This window comes from Hemitrygon akajei, chromosome 9, assembly GCF_048418815.1.
Source record: "Hemitrygon akajei chromosome 9, sHemAka1.3, whole genome shotgun sequence".
NCBI lineage: Eukaryota > Metazoa > Chordata > Chondrichthyes > Myliobatiformes > Dasyatidae > Hemitrygon > Hemitrygon akajei.
Window position 1 is genome coordinate 164,849,814 of NC_133132.1, and position 27,878 is coordinate 164,877,691.

Sequence of the window (27,878 nt, forward strand, 5' to 3'; positions counted from 1 at the left end):
GGGATTCTGGAGAAAGAAATCTTCTCTTATATCTATCCTGACAGCAAGAATCATTCAAAACAATTTTAAGGTTATATTAAACAGTAAATTGTATCGAAAATATTTAACTGACAAATTAATTAGTGGATAACATAAAGGATTAAAACTCATTTAAACTATCGATTTGAATGAGATCTGCTGTCTTCATTCTTGAAATACGATTACAAATGTGAAGGTGTCATGCTTTTTTATACATAAAGAAGTTAATATTTATCTAGGTTCACACAGAAAAAAGCTGGAAGAACTCAGAAGGTCAGGCAGCATCTATGGAGAGGAATAAACCAACAGCACTGGCCAACACCCTTCATCAGGAACAGTTAGAATATCAGAAAAGTATAACTTATTGAATTGAAAATATTAAGAAAATATGCAGTTAATAAAACATACCACTAGAGTTTAAGGTTGAAAGGTAAAATGTCTAAGGGAAACATGAGGGAAATCTTCTTCATTCAGAGGGTTGTAAGTGTGCAGAATGAGCTGTCAGCACTGGTTTAGCATGCCAGGTCGATTTGAACATTTAAGAGAAGTTTGGATAGGCATGTGGATGGTAGAGGTAAAGAGCGCTATGGTCCAGATGCAGATGGAAGGGAGTTGGCAGTTTAGATGGTTTTGGCATGGACCAGGGGGGCTGAATGGCCTGTTCCTGTGCTGCCCTTTTCTATAATTCTTGTGTATGAGGTTCAACTCACATCCCAAACTAAATAGCTCAGGTCTATTTTTATAAGTAAGGTTAACAGCATCACTACCAATTATGATGTTCTGCATGGAGCCTAATTTTTTAGAAGTTGCAAACACATTGTCCCATATATTGGATATATAGAACTAAGCATACCATGAAATAGATGCAGGCCATAAGACATTGGAGCAGAATTAGGCCATTTGGCCCATCAACCCCGATCCAGCATTCTGGCATGCCTAATTTATTGTCCCTCTTAACCCCATTCTGCTGCCTCTCCCTGTAACCTTTGACACCCTTTAAATACACCCAATAGCTTGACCTCCACAGCTGCCTGTGGCAATCAAATCCACAGATTCACCACCCTCTGGCTGAAGAAATTCCGCTTCATCTCTGTTCTAAAGGAACATTGTTCTATTCTGACACTGTTGCCTCTGGTCCTAAACTCCCCCACGATAGGAAATGTCCTCTCCACATCCATTCTATCGAGGCCTTTCAAAATTCGATAGGTTTCATTTATGCCTTTTCAGTTATGCTCTTTCTTTTACACTGCCTGCTTGCCAACAGCAACACCTCATTGATTTGAGCTTTCCATCTTGAAATTATAATTGGATCACAGAAGTGAAATGTGAAGAACTAAATTTCAGAGCGATTGTTTGCATCATTCGGAAAGGAGTCAAGGAATGAAGCTGATTATAAATGGCTGCCAATTCAGTGAATTACCTAGGATTACGATGGCAGGCTGTCATTGGTAGTACTGTCATAGTTGAGTTGTGAAAATAAAGTCATCCCTCAGGATTTACAGATGTCACATTAATTTTATAGATTGGTCAGGCACACAGTGTTGACTGAGATTTAGATTTAATAAGCAAATGCTTTATGACCTGTGTGAGGAGTTAAAGAGGATTTGGAGCAACACACTCTGACAAATTATGAATTGCTGCTGCTAGACGAGATAGGTAATCCTACTGGAGCTTTTCAAATCACTGCTGGATGACTGTCAGTGTTCGTCTCCAAATTTGCTTCTTCAGTTATTGCTGCATTGTTCAGACGTGCAGCTTTGCAATGTGCTATATTTAAAAGCTACCCCTACGTGTCCTTTCCCCAGTAATTTTGAATCATTGTCCTAGTCCCTGTACCATCTACAAATGGAAGAGGTCTCTATTTATCTGCTTTGAACCTGTCATCATCTATCAAATCTCCTCTCAACTTTCTTTGCTGCAAGATTCTCCAGTTGAACTTTCCAGCTGAAATCTCTCACAATACCAGTAAATCTTTTCTCCACCCTTCTGATGACCTTTACACACTCACTAAGTGATGGTGACCACAATCAAACTGCAGGGGCACGTTGTACTCAGTCAGATTTGCCACCCAAGCTCAATTCCAACACGAGCCCAAATATTTCCCATGGCAGAAGCCACTACTGTCTCATTAGTGAGATTTGGGACCTATGGACACTTTACTTTGTGGTATGGGTCCATGGAATAAAGTGTTGGGAACCCCTGGTTCAGTGCAATGCACATTGAGGGATGACCAGACGATGGAATCTAAGGGCTCAGCTCTTGCAATAAGCTGATCAGGTACATTCATTATATGTACAGGGTGCCCAAGACCTTTGCACGGCCCTGTAGTAACTTTATATATTGCACTGTACTGCTGCAAAAAAACCCACAAATATCATGACATATATGAGTGATGATAAATCTGCTTCGGATTTGTGTCTCTGTTGTGGACTGAGAGTAGGAAGAGGGCAGAGTGAAGGGAATCGGGGTTGGGAAAAGGGGTGGGATGAGTGGAGGAGTGGGAAGTACCAGAGAGACATTCTGTAAAGATTAATAAACCAATTCTTTGGAATCAAATGACCTTGCCTGGTGTCTTTGGGCTGGGTGTGTCTGCACCCACCCCCCCCCCCCCCCACAACTGGTCCTAGCATACCTTTGCTGCCACCTGTCCCACACCCCTCCCGTGGTGCTTCAGCCTCACCATTCCTAACATTCTTTGCTCCCACCAGATTTACAACTCACTTTCTGTTCCACACTGACAAAGACAGTACTTTGCAAAAGTCTTAGACATCCTAGCTATATATATATATTTTTAATGTATTTAAGTAAACTACTTAAGAACTTTTTAAAAGCTATTATTAATGCTTTTTGAGAGAGTGATTTAGATGCATATCATATTTTTTACTGAGTTAAGTATTGTATGTAATTAGTTTTACTACAACAAGTGTATGGGACATTGGAAAAAAGGTTGAATTTCCCCATGGGGATGAATAAAGTATCTATCTATCTATCTATCTATGTATGCACCTAAGACTTTTGCACAGTACTGTAAAGCAATAACAGAATGCAGTATAAACTGTTACAGTTGCAGAGAAGGTGTAGTTCAGGTAGAAAATAAAGTGCAAGGTTATTACAGGGTAGATTGCAAGGCCAAGAGCATATCTTACCATAGAAGGGAACCATTTGGTTCTCTTATAACAGCAGGATAGAACCAGTCCTTGAGCTTCCTGGTTTGTGATTTTGGAGGGGGGGAAGAGAGAGAATGGCTATGGTCTTTCATTATGTTGGCTGCCTTACAGAGGGAGGGGTGATTTCTGTGATGTGCTGAGCTGTGTCCACAGCTCTCTGCAGGTTTTTGTCATCCTGGGCTCCTAATTTGGTATTCCAGTTCTCAGCTCATTATACATAGGGATTTGTTTAGAAAGGCACATGGATGTGAAGGAAGTGGAGGGATAGGGACATCATCTAGACATAAGGAATAAGTTTAGTTGTCCATTTGACATGGCCTGGCCCCTTCTGGGGCGTGCAAGCAGTGTAGCAGTGCCTGAACAGCTCAACATCCTGCCAATGAAAGCGTTCGTTAGAGGATTTTTGAGAAAGCTTTTCACCTGGAGAGTATTGGAGTATCAAACTTCTTTTCTGGAACATGGTAGAGTCACAATTTTACATCAAGTTTGAGAGTAATGCACTTAAAATCAAAAGATGGAAGGCTGCTTTAACCAAAATACAGCAACATGCATAAGCACTGTATATAGCTAGGCTGCGTAGCACTTTAGCACAGTACTGTATTTCTCAATGGGAGTGAAGACTGAGTTTGTAAATCTGGTGGGAGCAAAGGATGTTGGGAATGTTAAGGGTGGAGCACCATGGGAGGGATATGGGACAGGTGGCAGAAAAGGAGTGCCAGAGGCAGGGGGTGGCATAAATGCAGACACACCCAACCCTGAGACACCAGGTAAAGTAATTTGATTCCAAATAATTGTTTTTTTTTATCATTACAGAATACCCCTGGTGCTTCTCACTCCTTCCCCTCACCCTTCCCATTTTGCCAATCATGATTCTCCATATGAGAATCAGGTTTATCATCATTCACAAATGTCATTAAATTTGTCTCATTTTTTTTTGGCAGGGTGACTGGAACCGGTATGATGGAGCTGAGGATGAGCCAGCACACTTACAAGTAGATGATGGGTGTAACAAGGATGTAAGGAAGGAAAAGCCAATGATTGGGTACAAATGCAGACAGAGCAAAGAGTTAAATTGCACAACAGAGGCAAAATTCAAATGGGCAAAGGATGCAGGACTGAAGGTGTTGTACTTGAATGAGTGTAGCATTCGGAATAAGGTAGATGAACTCGAGGTGCAATTAGAGATTGGTCGGCATGATGTTGTGGGCATCACTGAATCGTGGCTGAAAGAAGGCCATAGTTGGGAGCTTAACAGCAAAGGATATACTTTGTATTGAAAGGAGAGACAGGAAGGCATAGACGGTGGTATGGCTCTATTAGTAAGAATTGGAATTACTTTAGAAAGAGGTGACATGGGTAAGAGAATCTTGAATCTTTGTGGGTGGAGTTAAAAAACTGCAAGGGTAAAAAAAAATAGTATATAGGCCTCCAAATAGTAGCCAAGATGTGTGGTTGAGATTGGAAAAGGCATGTGATAAGGGTGATGACACAATTCTAATGGGAGACTTTAATATGCAAGGGGTTTGGGAAAATCAGGTTGGTGTCTGCTCACAAGAGAGGGAACTTGATGAATGCCTATGAGGTGGCTTTTTAGAGCAGGCTGTGCTTAAGCCTACTTGGGGAAATTCTATCTTAGATTGGGTGTTGTGTAATAACCCAGATCTTATTAGGGAGCTTAACGTAAAGGAACCCTTGGGAAGCAGTGATCATAATATGATTGAATTCATACTGCAACTTGGGAGGGAAAAGCATAAATCAGATGTATCTGTATTGCAATGGAATAAAGTGAAATACAGAGGCATGAGAGAGGAGCTTGCCCAGGTGGATTGGAGGAGGATACTGGCAGGGATGACGGCAGAGTAGAGATGGCTGAAGTTTCTGGGAATAGTTCGCAAGGTGAAAGATAGATATGTCCCACAGAAGTAGTTCTCAAATGGCAGAAGTAAACAAGCATGCTGACAAGGTAGCCAAGGAAAGGGCAAAAGTGATTGGGAAGCTTTTAAATCCAACAAAAGACAACTAAAAAGACCTATAGGAAGGGAAAAGATGGAATATGAGGGCAAATTCGCAAATAATATAAAGCAGGATATTAAAAGTTTTCTCAGTTACTTAAAGAGAGTAAAAGAGAGGTGAGAGTTGATATTGGACCACTAGAAAATGATGCTGGTGAGGTAGTAATAGGGAACAAAGAAATGGCAGATGAACTTAATGGTACTTTGCATCAGTCTTCATTGTGGAAGACACTAGCAGTGTTCCAGAGGTCTGTGAGTGTCAGGGAGCAGGAGCGATTGCCATTGCAATCACAAAGGAAAAAGCACTAAGCAAACTGAAAGGTCTTAAGGTGGATAAGTCACCTGGACCAGATGGACTGTGTAACACCTGTGTAGCATTTGTCTTATCTCGTGTGACTGGTCGCCGCACTCTGTATGAGAAAAATCAAATGACATAGTATTACACTAGATACAAGTAGGCCATCAGATGCTCCAGATATCGGAAGGAGGCAGTGAGTAGAGAACACACACTTCTGGGGGTATGCTTTGTTTATAAAAAAAACAAAATGTACAAAATATTTACATGAGTAAGAACAATTCAAAATTCCAACATTCTGATAGGTTCCTAGCATATAGCACACATTCATCGACTGTAGCTCAGCATTTAACACCATCATTCCCACAATCCTGATTGAGAAGTTGCAGAACCTGGGCCTCTGTACCTCCCTCTGCAGCTGGATCCTTGACTTCCTAACCGGAAGACCACATTCTGTGCAGATTGGTGATAACATATCCTCCTCGCTGATGATCAACACTGGTGCGCCTCAGGGGTGTGTGCTTAGCGCACTGCTCTACTCTCTATATACCCATGACTGTGTGGCTAGGCATAGTTCAAATACCATCTACAAATTTGCCGACGATACAACCATTGTTGGTAGAAGCTCAGATGGTGACGAGATGGCATACAAGAGTGAGATAAGCCAACTAGTGGAGTAGTGCCGCAGCAACAACCTGACACTCAACGTCAATAAAACGAAAGAGCTGATTGTGGACTTCAGGAAGGGCAAGACGAAGGAACACATACGAATCCTCACAGAGGGATCAGAAGTAGAAAGAGTGAGCAGCTTCAAGTTCCTGGGTGTCAAGATCTCTGAGGATCTAACCTGGTCAGAACATATCAATGCAGCTATAAAGAAGGCAAGTCAGCAGCTGTACTTTATTCAGAGTTTGAAGAGATTTGCCATGTCAACAAATAAACTCAAAAACTTCTATTGTTGTACCATGGAGAGCATTCTGACAGGCTGCATCACTGTCTGGTATGGAAGGACTATTGCACGTGACCAAAAGAAGACGCAGGAAGTTGTATGTCTAGTCAGCTCCATCTTGGGTACTAGCCTACAAAGTACCCAGGACATCTTCAGGGAGTGGTGTCTCAGAAAGGCTGCATCCATTATTAAGGACCTCCAGCACCCAGGGCATACCCTTTTCTCACTGTTACCATCAGGTAGGAGGTACAGATGCCTGAAGGCACACACTCAACGATTCAGGAACAACTTCTTCCCCTCTACCTAAATGGACATTGAATCCTTGGACACTAACACACTTTTTTAAATATACAGTATTTCTGTTTTTGTACGCTTTTAAATCTATTCAATACATGTAATTGACTTACTTGTTTATTTATTATTATTATTTTATTTTATTTATTATTTTTTTTCTGCTAGACTATGTATTGAATTGAAATGCTGCTGCTAAGTTAACAAATATCACGTCACACGCCGGTGAGAATAAACCTGATTCTGATTCTGTAGTTCTGACTTTTTGAATTCCAGCTATCTCACACAATTCTTTAATCATGGGATTCGAAGAGAGGCCCTCTATTGCTGTGTAGGTGCACGGGATAACCATAATTGGAGACAAAATGTTCCCATAGGCACTTTCCAACTATCCTGGCATTTTGATTAGGTGTAGGAATAGCCAAAGCATACTTAGCGAAATGATCAATTATTAATAACACATCTTGTGTTACTTTGATCGGGTTCTAATGTAAGAAAGTCCATGCAGACCAGCTGCAAGGGTTCAATACTCACAATATTCACTAACGGAATACCTTTCTCATGCAAGGTCTTTCCTCTTACGCATCGACCTCGTGTCTTAATCCTGTGTTCCACATCGGCAGCCATCTTAGACCAATAGAATCAGCTTTGGACTAAATCCAGTCAATACCCATGTGACCAAAATCATCGAGAAGATTCTTAAGTACCTCAAATTAAAACTTTTCAGATAAAGCAAGCTGGTATGTTGTTTTATCTCCAGTTAATCTTTTCCTGTAGAGAATTCAGTCTTTTAGCTCCAGACTAACTCCAGCTCCAGCTCTATTCTCTGAGAAGGTAGAATAGTCTGGGGATTTGGTTCCTCACTGAAGGGGATGGTTTTTCTCCAGTTTCCATCTGCTTGATGACTTCCCTAATACAAGGATCTGCTAACTAGGAGTCTGTAATCTTCGCATCAGATAGATGAGAAATGACGAGTAATCCCCCCCATACTGATCTTGTACGTAACTGTCAGGAATAACACTTGAATGCATCGTTAAGGATCAAACATATGCAGTGGCAACATCTGTGGCAGGTTCTGTTTGTTGGATAAAACAACTCTCATATCCAGCTGAAACAACATCAGCGCCAAACTTCAATCACATCACCCGAGTTCACCACATGACTTCCAGTAAACTTCAAGATGTGTTCCCGCTCCTTCTGGGACTTTGTTTCATCAAGCATCATCTTGGAGCTTTTGGGACATGCTTTGCCAACATCAGTCCCCATCTGTCCTGCAAAAGGAACCGCTTCTAGTCTAACAGGAGGCTTAGGAGCACCATGATCCTACTCACTGTTTCTTTTCAAGCTGTCTTCTCATTTCTGCTACTAATGTTGGATTGGGTTCATAGCAGCAAGAGCTTAAACAACATCAGCACCAAACTTCAATCACATCACCTGAGTTCACCATTTAAAACTGTACCAAGGCTTTGGTTTTACACTTGGCTGCTTGTTAGTGGTTGTCGACTCCAGTTTATCCTTTGTGTCAGCCTTTCCTTTTGTGGGAGTATCACTTGCTGTCTCGGAGTTTGCTTTTACCTTCTGTTGTTTTGCAGCTTGTAGAATAGTTAGTTGACTTTGAAGCTCAGCGATCTGTTCAGTCAGTTGAGAAGTAACTGAAATTAGCTGTGCTACATCATCTTCTTTACAGGCACCTGGGGTCTGAGACTGTATACTGGCACACTGTGTGACTATTTCTACATGCCACTTCACGCATGCAGTCCTGGAAGCATGCTCATCTTCCTCAGTGTGTAGAAATGTCAATAGTTTGGTAAACGATGGCAGGTTTTATTTTTCTGTTCCGGTTGCCACTCTACATTGGGGAGTGGGTCCCAACATCCCCTACAGAACTGTTTTAAGAGATGCTTGTTAGCCTTTCCTCAGGAACTCCGCCTCACTTTACAGTCAGTGTCAACAGTACCTGTAGGTTGGCAGATGGTTTCTCACCTGTGTTCTGTATCTTGTTCATGAATTTGGCAAATAATTCATCATTGTCTTCCATAGTGGCAATAGCTAAATCCAGGAGTTGTACATAAATGGCAGGTGAAGATCCAGAGCTTATTGACTTGATGATGTCAGAAGCTGGTGGAAGAATACTTACACATATTTTCTGTGTTCTATGAAGATCAGACACACTTGGGTGTTGTAAGAACAGTTCAACATTAATGTGCCAAGTCTCATAATCTGCCTCAGTAGGTGGACAAGGGGTTCTACCAGATAAAATACAGAGCCTCACGAGCCATCAGGTCATTACTGCACACAATGTACATTCCTCTATGACTCTTAATATCTGGAGGGTTTAGATCATTGGGAGAGAGGGATGGGTTCTCTGCAACTCCATGTCAGGAAGCTGAAGCAGGGACCCAAATTGCAGTCCAAGTACTGTGGGCACCGTGATATTTACTGAGCAGCAAATCCAGGGAGCAACAAAGTCAGCATCAAAGTTCCGGAAGAGATCAAAACATCCAGAGAAATCCAAAAACCAGAATCAGGCAGAGTCAATATTCAGATGGGCAGAGTACAGATACAAATGCTGGAAATGCTCAGGAAAACTCACTGGCACAATCTGGCAACAAAGAGGTGAAAACACAGGACTGAAATACACTGAGCAATAAACAGAGAGGCAGATGATAGGTGGAGCACAATGAGACACGGGTGGCAGCAAAACAGGTAATAATGAGAAACAGGTGAGAGACGGAGTACTCAGTGAAACAGGGGCCGGAGTAGAGCAGGAGCAGGGACAGGAGCACATGGCAATACAAAACCACAGACTGACAGCTAGGGGAAAACAGACAAAAAGACAGAGTTCAACTGGAGGTACTGACACTCTATTAGTTTGTATTTCAGGGATTGAGTTATTCTGTTCAGCAGCTACAGCTGCTTCCAGCTTGTTAGTATCAGAGGAGTCTGCTCTGAGTTGAAGAATTGTGGTCTTGTTACGTACATCTTCAGCAGTTTCAACAGTGACTGTTTCCCTACTCTCAATAGTAAGGGTTTCACTGATCTGGGATTATTTCATCATAATCTTTCCCACTGCGCTTCACTAAGGTTTTCAACTCACCAAGGTAAGTTTGAGTGGTGTGTTTTCCAACTTTCTGAGTGTAAACACTGGCTAAAGTAACTACATGGCAGGAAATTTTTTGTCACCACTTGCCTGTTGAGTGTACAATAGCATAGGCTGGAGATCTTGCATGGCAGAACCAAAATTGTACTCTACTATGAGGGACTTAGGAAATTCTACACTGGGGTCAATTAGAGGAATAACTCTGGCAATGGAGTCATATTTTAGAAAGTTTAGTATTTGCTCATCTTTTTCTGTTCATTATGCCACTAACTCAAATAGCATTTGAGATTTTGAAAACTTTTCATTCACTGTAGTCTTAATTGAACACTTGAGCTTGAACAATAAGATTCTTCTCGTGTTTTGTATACTATCGGTGTGTTATTGGTTATCTAACACATTACCTCCTGGCTGGCTCACCAAGTTTTATGTAACACCTGTGTAGCACTTGTCTTATCTCATGTGACTGGTTGCCACCTTCTTTATAAGGAAAATCAAATTACATAGTACTACCAACATAGTTTCCTGCATTTCTCGCACTTTCCCGCATTGTGTCAGCCACACCTTGTTCTTGGATAGTTCTTTTTTCACCTAAGTTCTTTTTTTATTTAATTTGGTGAACCTTACTTTTATCCCTCCACAGGTGGAGCATTCTAACATTACATCTTTGCATTTAATTAACCAGGGTTACAACTACATCCCAGAGACAATGGATACATTGGTCACGATCTTTCAAGAATCACTTGATTCTGGCATGATTCCGGAGGACTGGAAGATTGAAAATGTCACTCCACTCTTTAAGAAGGGAGGAAGGCAAAAGCAAGAAACTATAGGCCAGATAACCTAACCTCAGTAGTTGGGAAAGTTTTGGAGTCTATTATTAAGATGAGGTTTTCGGGTACCTGGGGACTAATGATAAAATAAGTCAAAGTCAGCATGGTTTGAGTAAAGGGAAATCTTGCCTGCCAAATCTGTTAGAATCCTTTGAGGAAGTAAGAAGCAGTGTATATCATTTACTTGGATTTTCAGAAGGCATTTCATAAGGTACCACACAGGAGGCAGCTTAGCAAGATAAAATTCTATGGTGTTACAGGATAGGGGAATGGCTGACAGGGTGGGGGCAGCAAGTGGGAATAAAAGGGGCCTTTTCTGGTTGGCTGCCAGTGGTGTTCCTCAGGGGTCAGTATTGGGACCTCTACTTTTCACATTATTTGTCAATGATTTGGATAATGGAATTGATGGCTTTGTGGCAAAGTTTGCGGATGATATGATGATAGGTGGAGAGGTATGTGGTGCTGAGAAAGCAATGTAATTGCAGAAGGACAGACAGATTGGAAGAATGGGCAAAAAAGTGGCAGATAGAGTACAGTGCTGGGAAATGTATGATAATGCATTTTTGTAAAAGGACTATTAGTGTGGACTATTTCTAAACAGGGAGAAGGTTCAAACATCAGAGGTGTAGAGGGACTTGGAAGTCCTCATGTAAGACTCTCAGAAGGTTAATTCACAGGATGAATCTGTAATAAAGAAGGCAAGTGCAATGTTGGCACTTATTTCAAGGGGAATAGAATATAAAGCAGGGAGATAATGCTAAGACTTTATCAGACACTAGTCAGGCCACACTTGGAGTACCGTCAACAGTTCTGGGCCCTATATCTCGGAAAGGATGTGTTGCCATTGGCCCAAAGGAAGCTCACGAGGATGATTCTGGGAATGAAGAGAATATTGGGAATGGTGAGGGTGGAGCACCAGGGAGTGGTGTGGAAGAGGTGGTAGAGAAGGAGTGCCGGGGGCAGGGGAGTTCCCATTCCCAACATCCTTTGCTCCCACCAGAAATCGCCCTCCGCTCCACGTTGACAAATACAGTACTGCGCAAAAGTCTTATGCGCCCTAGCTATACATATGTGCCTCAGACATTTGCACAATACTGTATGTTTGAATATTAGGTAATGTGTTTGTCATAAGACAAACAATGCAACACTTTCTCAACAATTATGTGTTCTATTGCAAAATAAGTCTCTACAAAGATGGTAATACATTTTTCAGTGACATGAGCAGAGTACTGTGAACTATTTGAAACAATAATGTCCAGTATTCACTCAGTGAATGACAGGCAGGTTTATGTCCATTTACAGCTGCACAAGCATGTGATGAGGAGCTGCTGTGTGCTTGTTCTTGCAGAAACATGGCTCCAGGATAACATCAATCTCCAGACCGTTATATCAGGGATTTGTGCTATGTTATTTTGTGACTCTATGTTTTTCTGCTATCATAATTATTTGTGCTATTATGTGCTGTGTGCTACACGTGATTGTTAGTACTGTGTTTTACAGAGGTGCTGTTTCTTCTTCCCTTTCTCCTACAGTCTACTCTTCTCCTCTATCAGATTCCTCCCTCTCCAGCCTTTTCCACCCACATGAGTTCACCTATCACCTTCTAGCTATACTCCCTTTCCTCCCTTCCAGTGTCTTCCCCCTTCCTTTCCAGTCCTGAAGAAAGGTCCTGGCCTGAAACGTCAACTGGTTATTCATTTCTATAGCTGCAGCCTGTTTGTATTGATGTGTATGGTTGCATGACAGTTGACCTTGAACTTCAGTTCAGTAAAAGAAAGCGTAGCTTTTTAGACATGCACTTTTCGGTGACCTAAGATATCGTATACTGCTTTATAATTGTGGATTTGCTGCCGTTGTTGCTGAGGCCTCTGTTGGCCAGAGTTGACCTTGGATATTGCTGTCTAGATATGCAAGGTTTGGCAGTACGATATGAAGAGCAAGCTGTTGCCCATGTAGCAAGCTCCCCCTCTCCACACAACCGATGAACCCAAGATGTGGTTTTTCCATAAATCTTGTCAAGAAAAAGCAATAGTCTTGTGCAGAGAGTCTGGTGAAGTGAATGAAATGAACAATAGACATTATAAATTTAGAATCTGCTTTAAATTTCTCTTGGATGGATAACGTTGCACAATGACTTCAATAGAAAGAAAAATCCAACAAAGTTTCAGTAAGGCAATAGACATGTTACCAATCCTGCTGAAGAGTCTTGGCCTAAAACGTAGACTCTTTATTCCTCTATGCAGATGCTGCTTCACCTGCTAACATTGTTTCCTTTAAGCTGCACGGGTGCACGGCCACGCAGTAACTGAAATGCTCCTGTCTGCATTGTCTTCGTTGCTGTACTACTGAAATAAATACAGACGAGATAAAAGTTTATGAAACACGAAAGAGTTTTTTGTTGTACTGTATTCCATACCTCCAAGAGGACCACAAATCTATTGTGGTTTGGAGGCTTGCGTGCCTCAATGACTCAGAGAACTATTCTGGCTAGAGTCAGTGATTTGGCTCTTGGTAGGGTCACCCATGCCAAAAAGGTCAAAAGGTAGAGACCAGATTAAGAGTGGCCCACCAGTCCTCTAGGTTTGGAGCTTTAGCTCAGGGCTAACAAACCTGACTGGTCAAAAATAATGTTATGGAAACAGCAAATGAAGAATCCCTCTATATCTGTGTGTGATGGTATGTTGGCGCATGGCCTAGTGGGCAAGGCATCAGACTAGTAACCTGAAGGTCACTGGTTCGAGCCTCAGCTGAGGCAGCATGTTTGTGTCCTTCAGCAAGGCACTTAACAACACATCGCTCTGCGACGTCACCGGTGCCAAGCTGCATGGGTCCTAGTGCCCTTCCCTTGGACAACATCGGTGGCGTGGAGAGGGGAAGGCCTGCAGCTTGGGCAACTGCTAATCTCCCATACAACCCTGCCAGGAAACTCCAGGCGCAGATCCATGGTCTCTCGAGACTGACGGATGCCACCACGATGGTATGGACAGACAGATAGGGAACTTCCATTACTACCCTAAATGACAGCAGCATAACAGGCAGTACATTAATACTGTATTTCATTACACTGTTCAATTAATAAATAAAATCAAACCTATGTGATTTTTCAGTTTTAATTCTAATATTCATAGTATGTATGGTACAAAAAGATTTAAAGTGTCACGCGGTTATCAGGCCATGTAAAAATTCCTTGCTCAGAGCAACCGTTAGTCTGCGCAGCTGTAAAAATCATTAGAGGGAATGTTGCCTGCTGAGTTCCTGCATCACTTTGTGCCTGTTACCCTGGATTGTGTGAATACCCTGCAGAATCTCTTGTGTTATTCAATCCCATTCTCTACTGCTTTAGGTCATCTTATGTATTACTATCAGTTGCCCATGCCATTTATAATGCCCTATTGGGAAGGATGCGTAATGACACGCACACAATGAATGACTCTGCTGTTGCATTCGTTGTCAAATTAGCTGCAGTTAATTATATGTAAGTTCTATCTGAAGTCTAACATGGAACTGATTTAATTGCAATTTAATCAATAATTATATATTTTGATGGTGCCTACAGACATCACAGAGGAATGTAAAAGCAATGCAAGTAAATTTTATCTGTCTAATTTCAAATGCTCCAAAGTTTGTAGCAGCATTCATATTGAACCACAAAATTTTACAATGGGCCTGCCATTGTCAAAGTAACAAAGCTGCGTAGGCCTGATTTAACTCCAAAAGCTAATCGAGGGAAAAAAAACATGGGAGCCCTGGGATACTTGTTTACTTAATGTTAATTCCAAGAAGCACCCACATAGGTATGACGTAGCGGTGTTCAGTGACTGGAGTTTAGTTCCCACTGCTGATTGTTTGGAGTTTGTACATTCGCCCCATGAGTGTGTGGGTTCCACCGGGTGCTCCGGGTTTCTGCCACAGTCCAAAGACGTCCAGGTTGGTAGGTAAACAACACACACAAAATGCTGGTGGAACACAGCAGGCCAGGCAGCATCTATAGGGAGAAGCACTGTCGATGTTTCGGGCCGAGACCCTTCATCAGGACAGGTTGGTAGGTAAATTGGTCATTGTAAATTGTCCAGTGTTTAGGCTAGGGTTAAATGGGGGAATTGTTGGGCGGTGCAGCTCGAAGGGCAGGAAGGATCTTTTCCACACTCTATTCGAATAAATAAATCATGTATGCCATTCAGGTACTTTTACATATAGCCCAGTATGAATTATGTAAACAAACAAAGAATGTTTAAACAATACATTTACGATATTACTGAAATATTAAACACACTACACCTGGGACATTAAATTATTTTACATTCTCATGAATTTCAGTGTTGTTTCACTGAACATATCATTGGTATTAATTTGTCCAATTACAGTTTTCACTATGTCATTATTTTATAGAAACTTCTGTTCTTATTTATATTATTCATTATATGATGCTTGAGTTTAACAACAGATTAAAGAGTAAAACATGATGTAATTGCTCTTTATCAGTACCATAAGAAGGCCTGAGATGAATCAACTCTCGCTTTACCTTATGCCGAATATAAGTTGCGCATATCAACGCGGATCATTGTACAAGTCAGTTTCCTCTCTCATGACATCAAATTTCCATCAAAGATGCAATTCAGAAAGAATCCAGGAAGATGTTCATATTGACAGTAGTGGATGTATTTTGCTTAGTAACTCTGTGAAAAGGAGTATATCTTCTGTAAATTCCCTGTCATTTCTATAATTTCTATAATATCTATGTGGCAGTTGTAAAGATAAGTCTGTGCATCCTTTGTGTAATATACTTAATAATTCCATAATGAACTCAACATCTGTGTCCTCTCCCTGAATGGATGAATGAATCTTGTCATGTCTTGGTGCACAGAGCAGCTGAAACCCAAGACTATTAGCCTGGAGGGAGTGCAGTCTTCAGAGGGTTAGAGAAGAGAGAATGGGGGAGAGGGAGGGAGAGAAAGGGAGAGAAAGAGAGAGGGAGAAACAGAGAGAACAGAAGACAATGGGCAGAAGACAATTGGAAATAAAAGGTAGAAGAGGGAGATAGAGAAAGAGAGAGAGTTAGAGAGGAGGAGAAAGGGAGAGGAGAGAAATAGAGAGAGGAGGAGAGAGAGGTGAGATAAAGAGATAGAGAGAGAGAGAGGAGAGTTAGAGAGAAACCTAGGTATGATTTGCGCAGGGCTACTTCAAGGATGAAGAGACAATTTCAAACGAGGTAGGAGGTGACATCGGATGCACAGCAGCTCTGGCAGGGTTTGCAAGACATTACAAAGTGAACCCCAATAGCATGAATGGAGATGATGCTTCATTAACAGATGAACTCAACGCCTTCTATGCCTGCTTTGAAAAGGAGATCACAACTACAGCTGTGAAGATCCCTTCTGCACCTGATGACCCTGTGATCTCTGTCTCAGAGGCCAATGTTAGGATGTCTTTAAAGAGAGTGAACCCTCGCAAGGCAAAAGGTCCCAATGCAGTATCTGATGAGGCTCTGAAAACCTGTATCGATCAACTAGCAAGAGTATTCAAGGACATTTTCAACCTCTCACTGCTACAGGCAGAAGTTCCCACTTGCTTCAAAAAGGCAGCAATTATACCAGTGCCTAAGAAGAATAATTGAACTGCCTTAATGGCTATCACCTGGTAGAACTCACATCGACACTGATGAAATGCTTTGAGAGGTTGGTTATGACTAGACTGAACTCCTGCCTCAGCAAGGACCTGGACCCATTGCAATTTGCCTATCACCACAATAGGTCAAAGGCAGATGCAATCTCAATGGCTCTCCACACAGTTTTAGACCATCTGGTCAACACAAACACCTATGTCATTGACTATAGCTCAGCATTTAATACCATCATTTCCACAATTCTGATCGTGAAGCTGCAGAACCTGGGCCTCCGTACCTCCCTCTGCAATTGGATCCTCGACTTCCTAACCAGAAGACCACAATCTGTACAGATTGGTGATAACATATCCTCCTCGCTGACAATCAACACTGGCACACCTCAGGGGTGTGTGCTTAGCCCACTGTTCTTCTCTCTATATACTCTCTATATACGCATGACTATGTGGCTAGGAATAGCACAAATACCATCTATAAATTTGCTGACAATGCAACCATTGTTGGTAGAATATCAGGTGCTGACGAGAGGGTGTTCAGGAGTTAGATATGCCAACTAGTGGAATGGTGCTGCAGTAACAACATGGCACTCAACGTCAGTAAGACGAAAGAGCTGATTGTGGACTTCAGGAAGGGTAAGACGAAGGAACACATACCAATCCTCATAGAGGGATCGGAAGTGGAGAGAGTGAGCAGCTTCAAGTTCCTGGGTGTCAAGATCTCTGTGGATCTAACCTTCTCCCAACATATCAATGTAGTTATAAATAAAGCAAGACAGTGGCTATACTTTATTTGGAGTTTCAAGAGATTTGACATGTCAACAAATACACTCAAAAACTTCTATAGATGTACCCTGGAGAGTATTCTGACAGGCTGCATCACTGTCTGCCATGGAAAGGCTATTGCACAGGACCAAAAGAAGCTGCAGAGGGTTATAAATCTAGTCAGCTCCATCTTGGGTACTAACCTACAAAGTACCCAGGACATCTTCAGGGAGCGATTTTCTCAGAAAGGCAGTGTCCATTATTAAGGACATCCAGCACCCAGGGCATGCCCTTTTCTCACTGTTACCATCAGGTAGGAGATACAGAAGCCTGAAGGCACACACTCAGCGATTCAGGAACAGCCTCTTCCCCTCTCCCGTTTGATTCCAAAATGGACATTGAACCCTTGGATGCTACCTCACTTATTTAAATATACATTTTTCATTTTCTATCTTTTTTTTATTGATTTTTAAACAAAAAAAGATACAAATCAGAGGAGAAGTTATAGCAAACACATAATGCAAAAAACGTACAAACAAAAGGGATATATACCTTCAAAGTCATGTAAATATAATATTAAGCTATTATATATAAACAAGAAACCACAACTCCTCTTGGCAAATCATACAAAAAAAAGACTGGAAATTTTTGTAATAGAGAGAAAAAAAACCCACTAAACTAACCTAAAACAAAAAAAAAAGAGAGACTGGGCAATCCATTTGAGGATAAAATGAGAAAAGAAAAAAAATCATCCTTCTGGTCAGTTCTGAACCTTTGCAGATAAAGAGGAACAAAAAGAGAAAAAAAGAAAGATAGAAAAAAATTATCTAAAAAGAATAGAAAAAGAGAAAAAAAATTAAATCATATGAAAATATTGAATAAAAGGTCACCAGGCTTACTCAAATTAAAAGGTGTGTCAAACATCTGTCTTCTAATTTTCTCCAAACTTAAACAGGATATAATGCAGGAGAGCCAATGAAAAACAGTAGGTGGATTAGAATCTTTCCAGTATAACAGGATAGTTCTCCTAGCCAGTAAAGTTGAAAAGGCTATCACATGTTGAGCGGAAGCAGGAACACTTCCTGTTTCCTCTGGAATAATCTCAAAGATCAAAAAAAGATGGAGGACTGGTGCTACCAGACATTAGATTCTATTATTGTGCAATTAATATTCATTATATCACCTTCTGGATTCACAGCACAGATAACCAGGACTGTCCTTCATGGTTACATTTGGAGGAGAATTTGGTAAGGGGGTTTTCTTTAGCTTCTTTATTGGGAGCTCCTCTTTTTCGTTCTCCAGGATAGGTAGACAAGGTCTTAGTCCTATTGTTAAGCATAGTTTAAAAATTTGGTTTCAGTTTCGTAGATTTTTTGAATTAAATAACTTTGTACTCTCTAGTAATATCCATTTTAACTTTTTCTTTAAACCATCAACTCTGGATAAGGCTTTTTTAATATGTAAAACCAAGGGAATAAAAACTTTTTTAGATTTGTTTTTTAGAGGACTGTTTAATGTCTTTTTCACAGTTAGTGGATAAATATGATATATCTAATGCACATTTTTTTTAGGTACTTACAAGTTGGGAATTTTTTACGTGATATTTTACTGAATTATCCATTTGTTCATTTACCAAATATGATACATGCTATTTTTCAGCTTAAACCACTTCAAAACTGATTGATAGCCATTATATATAAACCATTAATGAATGCACGTGTGATGCCTAATGATAGGGTTAAACGTGCTTGGGAAATGGAACTTCAGCATTCACTTTCAGGTGATCAATGGAGTAAAATTTATTATCTAGTTAATAATTCATCTATCTGCGCACGTCACTCCCTAATTCAGTTTGAGATAGTACACAGGGCGCAAATGTCAAAAGATAAATTAGCACATATTTTTTCTAATGTAAGCCCCACCTGTGACAGATGCAATGCTGAGGTGGCTACTCTAACTCATATGTTCTGGTCCTGTGCAAAGTTAAACAATTTTTGGAGGGATGTTTTTAGAACATTATCAAAAGTCATAGGTGTGGGCTTACAACCTAATTCACTTATGACTTTTTTAAATATACAATATTTCTGATTTTTGCACATTCAATATATGTACACTGTAATTGATTTACATATTTATTATTATTATTAATTTTTTAAATTCATTTTTTCCACTTCTATATTATGTATTGCATTGGACTGCTGCTGCTAAGTTAACAAATTTCATGTCACATGCCGGTGATAATAAACCTGATTCTGATTGTGATTCTGATTCTGAGATAGAGAGAGAGGAGAGTTAGAAAGATAGAGAGAGAGTTGGAGAATGGAGAGAGAGATAGAGAAGAGATAGAGAGTGGAAATAAAAAGTAGGAGAGATACAGAATGAATGAAGAAAGGGAAAGAATGGGGGGGGAGAGAGAGAGAGAGAGAGAGAGAGAGAAAATAAAAGGTAAAATGCACAGAGAGTGTGACCAGAGGAAGGAGAAAGAGAAATTGATGAGAAGGGAGGTGAAGTTGGGATAAGAACATTCCAGTGGAAGTAGTGAGTATAGAGGGAATGAGATAGTAAGTAATGCAATAACAAGATGATCTGGATGATAATGTGGCAAATTGGATCAACAAATTTGCTGATGATAGAAAGATTGGAGGTGTAGTGGACAGTGAGGAAGGTTTTCAAAGCTTGCAGAGGGATTTGGACCAGTTGGAGGAATGGGCTGAAAAATGGCAGATGGAGTTTAATGCAGACAAGTGTGAGGTATTGCACTTTGGAGGGTCAGACCAAGGTAGAACTTACAAGGTAAATAGTAGGATACTGAGGAGTGCAGTAGAACAGAGGGATCTGGGAGTACAGATACATAATTCCCTAAAAGTGGTGTCACAGGTGAATAGGGTCGTAAAGAGAGCTTTTGGTACATTGGCCTTTATAAATCAAAGTATTGAGTATAAGAGTTGGAATGTAATTGTGAGGTTGTATAAGACATTGGTGAGACTGAATTTGGAGTATTGTGTGCAGTTTTGGTCACCGAATTACAGGAAGGATATTAATAAGTTTGAAAGAGTGCAGAGAAGGTTTACAAGGATGTTGCCGGGACTTGAGAAACTGAGTTACAGAGAAAGGTTGAATAGGTTAGGACTTCATTCCCTGGAGCGTAGGAGAATGAGAGGTGATTTGATAGCGGTGTATAAAATTATGATGGGTATAGATAGAGTGAATGCAAGCAGGCTTTTTCCACTGAGGCTAGGGGAGAAAAAAACAAAAGTCATGGGTTAAGGGTGAAGGAGGAAAAGTTTAAAGGGAACGTGGGGGGGGGGGGCTTCTTCACGCAGAGAGTGGTGGGGGTGTGGAATGAGCTGCCAGATGAACTGGTGAATGCCGGCTCACTTTTGACATTTAAGAAAAACTTGGACAGGTACATGGATAAGAGGGGTTTGGAGGGATGTGGCCCAGGTGCAGATCAGTGGGACTAGGCAGAAAAATGGTTCAGCACAGCTATGAAGGGCCAAAAGGCCGGTTTCTTATTTATTTATTTATTAAATTTTAGAAATTACAAAGAATAAATGTGATATAAAATAGTAAGAAAAATAATATTAACTCTCCCCCCTCCCCTTAACCCTCCCCTCCCCCTTAGCTCTTATCTAAAGAAAGAAAAAAAAGGAAAGAAGAGAAAGATTGCCTGGATATCGAAGGATCCCCACATGCACCATGGAGTTCAAAATAATTTTAATATTTATTTTTACTTTCCCCCATTACTTTATAATTTTATCTTCAAAAGACCTATGTATTTAATCCTATCTTTTGTAAGTATGGGAACCATATTTTTAAAAATATATCATATTCATTTCTTAGATTGTACGTAATTGCTTTATATTCCACACTTTTCACTCTATCTTGAATATTTTTTGATAATAAAAAAAAATCAATCCTTGAATAAGTTTTATGTCTATTTGAATAAAATGAATAATCTTTCTCTTGGCTTAATTTTTCTCCATATATCAATCAGGTTTAAATCTTTCATTAATGATAAAGGTAGTTTTGTTACTTTTGATTTTATAAAAACTTTAGTTGACCTATCCAAAACTGGATCTAAACAAAAATTAAAATCTCCACCTATTAATATTTTATCATATGCGTCAGCCAAGTTAAAAAAAAAACTTCTTGTATGAATTTTGCATCATTTTCATTTTGTGCATAAATGTTCATAAAAGTCCATAATTCTGAAAAATTTGACAATGTATAATCACATATCTCCCCACAGAATCAATTATTACATTTTGTATTTTAATTGGTAAAGATTTATTAACCAAAATTGCAACTCCTCTCGATTTTGAATTAAATGAAACTGCAATGACATTTCCAACCCAATCTCTCTTTAATTTCTTATGTTTTGTTTCTGTTAAATGTGTTTCTTGTAAAAAAGCTATATCTCCTTTCATTTTCTTAATATATGTTAAAACTCTTTTTCTTTTCACAGGTCCATTAATTCCATTAACATTAAAACTTAAAAAAATAATTAAATTAATCATTCATAATACCTTGGGAACTCTTTAAAATTCTCCATGTTGCTATGAGTCTCTCCCCAACCATCCAGGCAAAAAAGAAAAATAGAAGAAAGATAGCTAATATATATATATAAAAAAACAAAATACCCCCCCCACTAATGTTGCAATTAAAAAGAACACAACATGACCCCCCCCCCCATTTTACGGGTCATGGCAATCGCCATGATTGTACACGTGAAAACCGCAGCCATCGATCAGTAGCTCCTCCAGCTCCCCCGCAAAAAAAGAAAATATATTAATGAAGAAAAAAAAGAAAATAATTAATGTCTCTACTCCCAATTAATACTCCTCGACTATTTTTTTCCCTTATAAATGTCCATCAAGTCCAACCTTGTTTCAATCTTCATCATTAGTCCATTTCAATTCTATAATTCTTTACTCCTCTTCATGCACATCAGGTAATTCTTGTCCAAATTTCTCCGCTTTCCGATAGTCAACGAAAGAACTTCTTTCTTCGTTATCCAGGAAAATTATCAATTTTGCTGGGTAGCTCAATAAAAATTTATAGCTTCCATAAGACCAACAATTTTAATATTATTTTGTCTACTAAAGTTCTCAAGCACATCCATTTTTTCCAACATCCGTTTTCTTTCTATTGTCCAGGCAAGATTATTGTTTTCTATCTTATCTATTCTTTCAGTGTTTTCTTCCACTTTTACTTCCATCTCTTTAACTTTATTATCCATCTTCTTTTGTTTTTCCACCACATTATCGAGTGTATTCTGCATCCTTCTTATATCTGTTCTTATAGCTTTTAATTCATTCATCATATATATCAGGATATCTTTTATGTCTCCTTTAATCTCTTCCTTCTTTTCTTTTTCTTCTTCCTCTGAACTTCCCAAAGAGTCTGGTTCTACTTCCGATTCACTTCCAATTTCACTTCCAGCCGTAGTTGGGATTTGTAGATTTGTTAATATCTGTTCATGCATACCTTCGCGCATGCGTTGTTCTTGCTGTTTCTTCTTGGAGACCGCCGACATTACTGCAACTTCCTGTTCCGCATCATCAGAAGTGCCATGCACTTCGCCGGGAGGAGATCCAACTTGAGTCCAAGGTATCGCCGATACGGTTAGGCCTTTTTCTCCGCCGATTTGCGCAGTCTTCTAAGTAGTAGCTTTCTTCTGTTTCAGTTTAGGAGCCATATCAAAAGATAATCCTGAGTTGCTTATAAGTAGTTTCTAGTAGGTACTTGTTAACTCTTTTTCATTTAAACCCTACTTCATTACTTTTTACGAGGGAGCTGGATTCCCAACGTCTCGACCCTACATCATCACGTGACGTCCCCCCAAAAGGCCTGTTTCTGTGCTGTAATGTTCTGTGGTTCTAAGACATGAATCAGGAACAATAATAGGATAAGCATTCTGTTGTACAGGAGAGACAGAGGTAACTACATTAAGACTTATATCCAGTGATACTTTTAGGATGTTGATTGGGTGGAGCTCTCAAAGGTTTTCAGTTTGTTTTAGGTTTAATGGAATTTATTTCAATTGTGTTTTAAAGGATGTGACGATTATTGAATAAGTAAACACAAATTCATTTAGTCCTGGACGTTTTGGCTTTCCACAGTTCTCCAGCTTACCCAGGCAGCATAGATGTTCCCTCTTGCAGCATCTATGTTCTTCACTATTCTTCAGTCTTAAACAATGCTATGCGGTGTTATTTCCTGTATGAATAACTTCTCCACACTATCAATTCCAGATCTGAATGATCTTGATGATCAGATTCTCAAATGATAAATGTTTTAATGCTCTAAGACAAGTACAAATACTGAAATCTATAAGTCACTTAAGATGTAATTAAGCGTGGAATTACTGATGCAGCCTCCTCTACTTTCATCAGCAGACATGAAGGCCACACACTTACTGTTGCCTGGGTAGTAACTTGTTATCATCAGTTGCTGGAGTCACCAACAAGTAAAGTTCAAAGTAAATTTTAGTATTAAAGTACATATTTGTCACCATATTCAACCGTGAGATTCAATTTCTTGTGGGCATTATCAACAACACTATAGAATAGTAACTGTAGCAGAATTAACGAACAACAACCAAACAACCAACCAGTGTGCAAAAGACAACAAACTGTGCAAATGCAAGAAGAAGAAATAATAATATAAATAAATAAGCTATAAATATCGAGAACATGAGATGAAGAATCCTTGAAAGTGAGTCGATTGATGGTGGGAACATTTCAAAGATGAGGCAAATGAAATTGAGTGAAGCTATCCCCTCTGGTTCAAGAGCCTGATGGCTGAGGGGTAATAACTGTTTCTGAATCTGGTGGTGTGAGTCCTGAGGCTTCTGTAGCTTCTTCCTGATGACGGCAGCAAGAAGTAGTAATAGCGCAATCACTCGAGTTGAGTATGATGTTCTCCTGTGGGGGTGTCTATTGGGTCCTTGTGTGGCTGTAGAGGCTGATCCTGGATCCATATATTCTGGTGTAGTGTGGGCAAGAGCTGGTGGTGGCTGGAGTGCAGGTAAAATAGACCAACTCATGAGATCTATATCAACACAATGCCTACAATTTTTATTTCACTCTACCCTCATTATGGTCATGCCACTGAGATCAGAAATAGTTGTCAAAGTGATAAACTGAGGTCTTGGTCACATCTTTCAAATCTCTTACTATCTCTCCTTTCAGTTAGTCCTGACGAAGGGTCTTGGCCCAAAATGTCGACAGTGCTTCTTCCTATAGATGCTGCCTGGCCTGCTGTGTTCCACCAGCATTTTGTGTGTGATGTCTTGGTCACAAGGTATAATTCCAGGAATTGTTAAACAGCCTCTTGGGTAGGTCACCTAATCATTTTCCATATGTTTCTGTGAATGCATTTTTAAGATTGTGTTGGCCTTGAGTTTATTTTTGACGTTTGAATCTAGAACCTAAAACAGGCCTTTCGCCTCACAATGTTGAGCTGACCTTTAACCTGCTCTACGATCAAGCCAACCCTTCCCTGCTATAGAGCCCTCCATTTCTCTGCCACCCATCTGCCTGTCTAAGAATTGCTTCAACACCCCTAATGTATCTGCCTCCAGCACGACTCCTTGCAGGTGTTCTACTCACTCTCCACTCTCTATGTGGGAAAAAAAAACCATCTCTGACAACCCCCCACCCCTCCACAATCCCCTGCCTGGTCACCTTTAAGAGTTTGGAATTTCATTCCTTTTTAAATCTATCGGGGTTGTAGATCATCTCAGTTCCGGTCGCATCACTACAGGAAGGATGTGGAAGCCGTAGAAAGGGTGCAGAGGAGATTTACAAGGATGATGCCTGGATTGGGGAGCATGCCTTATGAGAATAGGTTGAGTGAACTCGACCTTTTCTCCTTGGAGCGACGGAGGATGAGAGGTGACCTGATAGAGATGCATTGATCGTGTGGATAGTCAGCAGCTTTTTTCCCCAGGGCTGAAATGGTTGCCACAAGAGGGCACAGGTTTAAGGTGGTTCGGAGAAGGTACAGAGGAGATGTCAGGGGTAAGTGCGTGGTGAGTGCATGGAATGGGCTGTCGGCAACGGTGGTGGAGGCAGATACGATAGGGTCTTTTAAGAGACTTTTGGATAGGTACATGGAGCTTAGAAAAATAGAGGGCTATGGGTAACCCTAGTCATTTCTATGGTAGGGACATGTTCAGCATAACTTTGTGCTGTAGGTCTTCTATGTTTCTATAATAGAATGGATTTTTTACCTGTCTCAGAAAAAGTCAGTATTAATTGCAAAGCATGGAACAGAAATCACACAAAGCATTAGTGAATAAATGTTATTTTTCACAATTAGTTTTCTGTCATTGGAACATAGATCGCTGTACTTATTAAATTAAGTTTCCTAAGTGTGACTGTCATAACCAGGGTACGGGGGATGGGGATAGTGGGGATAAGCTCCAACTACCCATTAAATACTCCCAATGACATTTGTTTCAAATAGCCTCTGACAACCAAGTCCAGCTCCTGGCCTTCTCGTGTGTCTTAGCTACTACCCCAGCAGAACCATTTCTATTGATAAGAGAAGGGGCAAAGGCAGGTTACGGGCTCTAAAACCAGTTGCTTCAGGCAGATGAGGCTCGCAGCCGTGGCTGGCAGCTTATCTAGGGGAAGGAAAATTTTGATCTTGAACTTCTGCTGCCTTGTGGCTATACCCACACATGCGGAAGGCTTCAGGATTAAATCCCAAGGACAAAATTGGAGCTGGAGGCCTTAAGGCAGTCCTATGTTGAGTTCAATGTGGACTAGCAACTCCTGTGATGCTGCTGGTGCCAAACTGTATCAGTCTCTGCCGTTCCTTTGAGAGTTGAGTATGATCAGCTCTGTGAAGAGGGAGAGCTTGCTACATGGGCAGCAGCTTTCTCCCCAAATCTTCCTGCCCTGGCTTGACTTCAAAGTTCAGATTAAATTAATTATCAAAGTACTTAGATGTCACCATGTCCAACCCCAAGATTCATTTTCTTGCAGGCATACTCAATAAATGCAATAACCATAATAGAATAATGAAAGACAACCAGTGTGCAAGATACAAGAAACTATACAAATACAAAAAGAAAAAAACAAATAATAATAAGATGAGAAAAAAGAAATCAGTAAATGAAAAACACCAGAAATATGTAGAATTAAAAAGGAAATTGAAAGACTATGGAACATGAACAGGGTATACATTGTCCCAATAGTAATATCTACAACTGGTATCAACCCAAAGTCGCTCCACAATAGGATTAAACAGTAAGGCCTACATAGCAATCCCCAGAAAGCCACAACACTAAACACCACTAGAATAGTCTGAAAGTTCCTACTAATTGAGAAGTGAGTGTGTTTACCCATGGCTCAGGTTTTACCAGCTTGAGCTGAAAAAAAATTAATGAATCAATAAATTCTGAAAAGTGTATTTGAAAATAAGTCAACAACACACACAAAATGCTGGTGGAACACAGCAGGCCAGGCAGCATCTTTAGGGAGAAGCGCTGTCGATGTTTCGTCCTGACGAAGGGTCTCGGCCTGAAACGTCAACAGTGCTTCTCCCTATAGATGTTGCCTGGCCTGCTGTGTTCCACCAGCATTTTGTGTGTGTTGTTTGAATTTCCAGCATCTGCAGATTTCCTCGTGTTTCTCTTGAAAATAAGTCTATGGGTTGTAGACTTCGACACAGACCACTAGGACTCAATACCCATGGTCAACCCCAGCCAATGGAGGGCCTTACATTAAATTAAATTCTCTCAGCCCTCTGTGATGGAATTTTAATTTATGACCTTTAAGTTCCTACACTAATATAATTTCATACATACTGAAGGGAATATCTGAAGACCTGACTCAGAAGTTGAAATGTCTTTCAAAGTATCCTTTGATTAATAAAGCAAGGTCTTCAGTTCACTTAATTCTAATTTGAATCCGGCTGATTAAATAATCACTTTTGCCAAACATTGAAGTCATCAAACTTAACCTGCCGAGAGAGTGTGTAATGAATGAGTCATAAATAGATTTGACAATTGCATGCTTAACAAATAAAGTGTGATCTATACATTGCATAAAAATAACCTTTGTTAACAGAGCTATCATGTGGAATTCAAAGAAACCAACAGCATAGACACTGACAGCAGTCACTTTCAGTACAAGATTCTGACAAAGGCTTGACCAAGATAATATACCTGTTCTATTTACAGAACTGACTTACCTGCTGAATATTTTCAGAATTTTATGTATTTTTTGCCTTCTTTAAAACATTTTTTTTTGTTCTATTCACTTTAGAATCTCTGCACGACTGAGAAAAGAAGAACGGCTTCTGAAATTGAAATGATAGTTATCATGTTCTTGCTGGGCTAACTCGATCTGACAAGTTGCTCATAAAAGGCCGATAATGCACTATTTTAGGAATTGCCTGATGAACCAAGTGCAGCTTTGGAGGGTCTTAATTTGAGAGCTATATATTCTCTGGTGTAAGTCTCTTTTGACTTCATCATCACTAACTTTAGGTTTAAGTACTTGCCTGCCTTTTCTGTTGACCACAAAAGCGTCAGAGTAACAAAAAATTCCATGGTCCAGTGCAGGAATAGCTTCACGTTAATCTAATTCACATCATGATTATTATGGTTAATTCTACATGTACGAAATATACAAAAGACAATAGAGTCTTAGAAAAGTACAGAACAGAAACAGGCCTTTCAGCCCATCTAGTTCATGCCAAAACCATTTAAAATGCCCAATCCCATCAACCTGCACCCAGACTAGGCATCCAAACCCCTTGTAACCGTGTACCTATCCAAACATCAAAATCGAGCTCGCATGCACCACTTACACTGA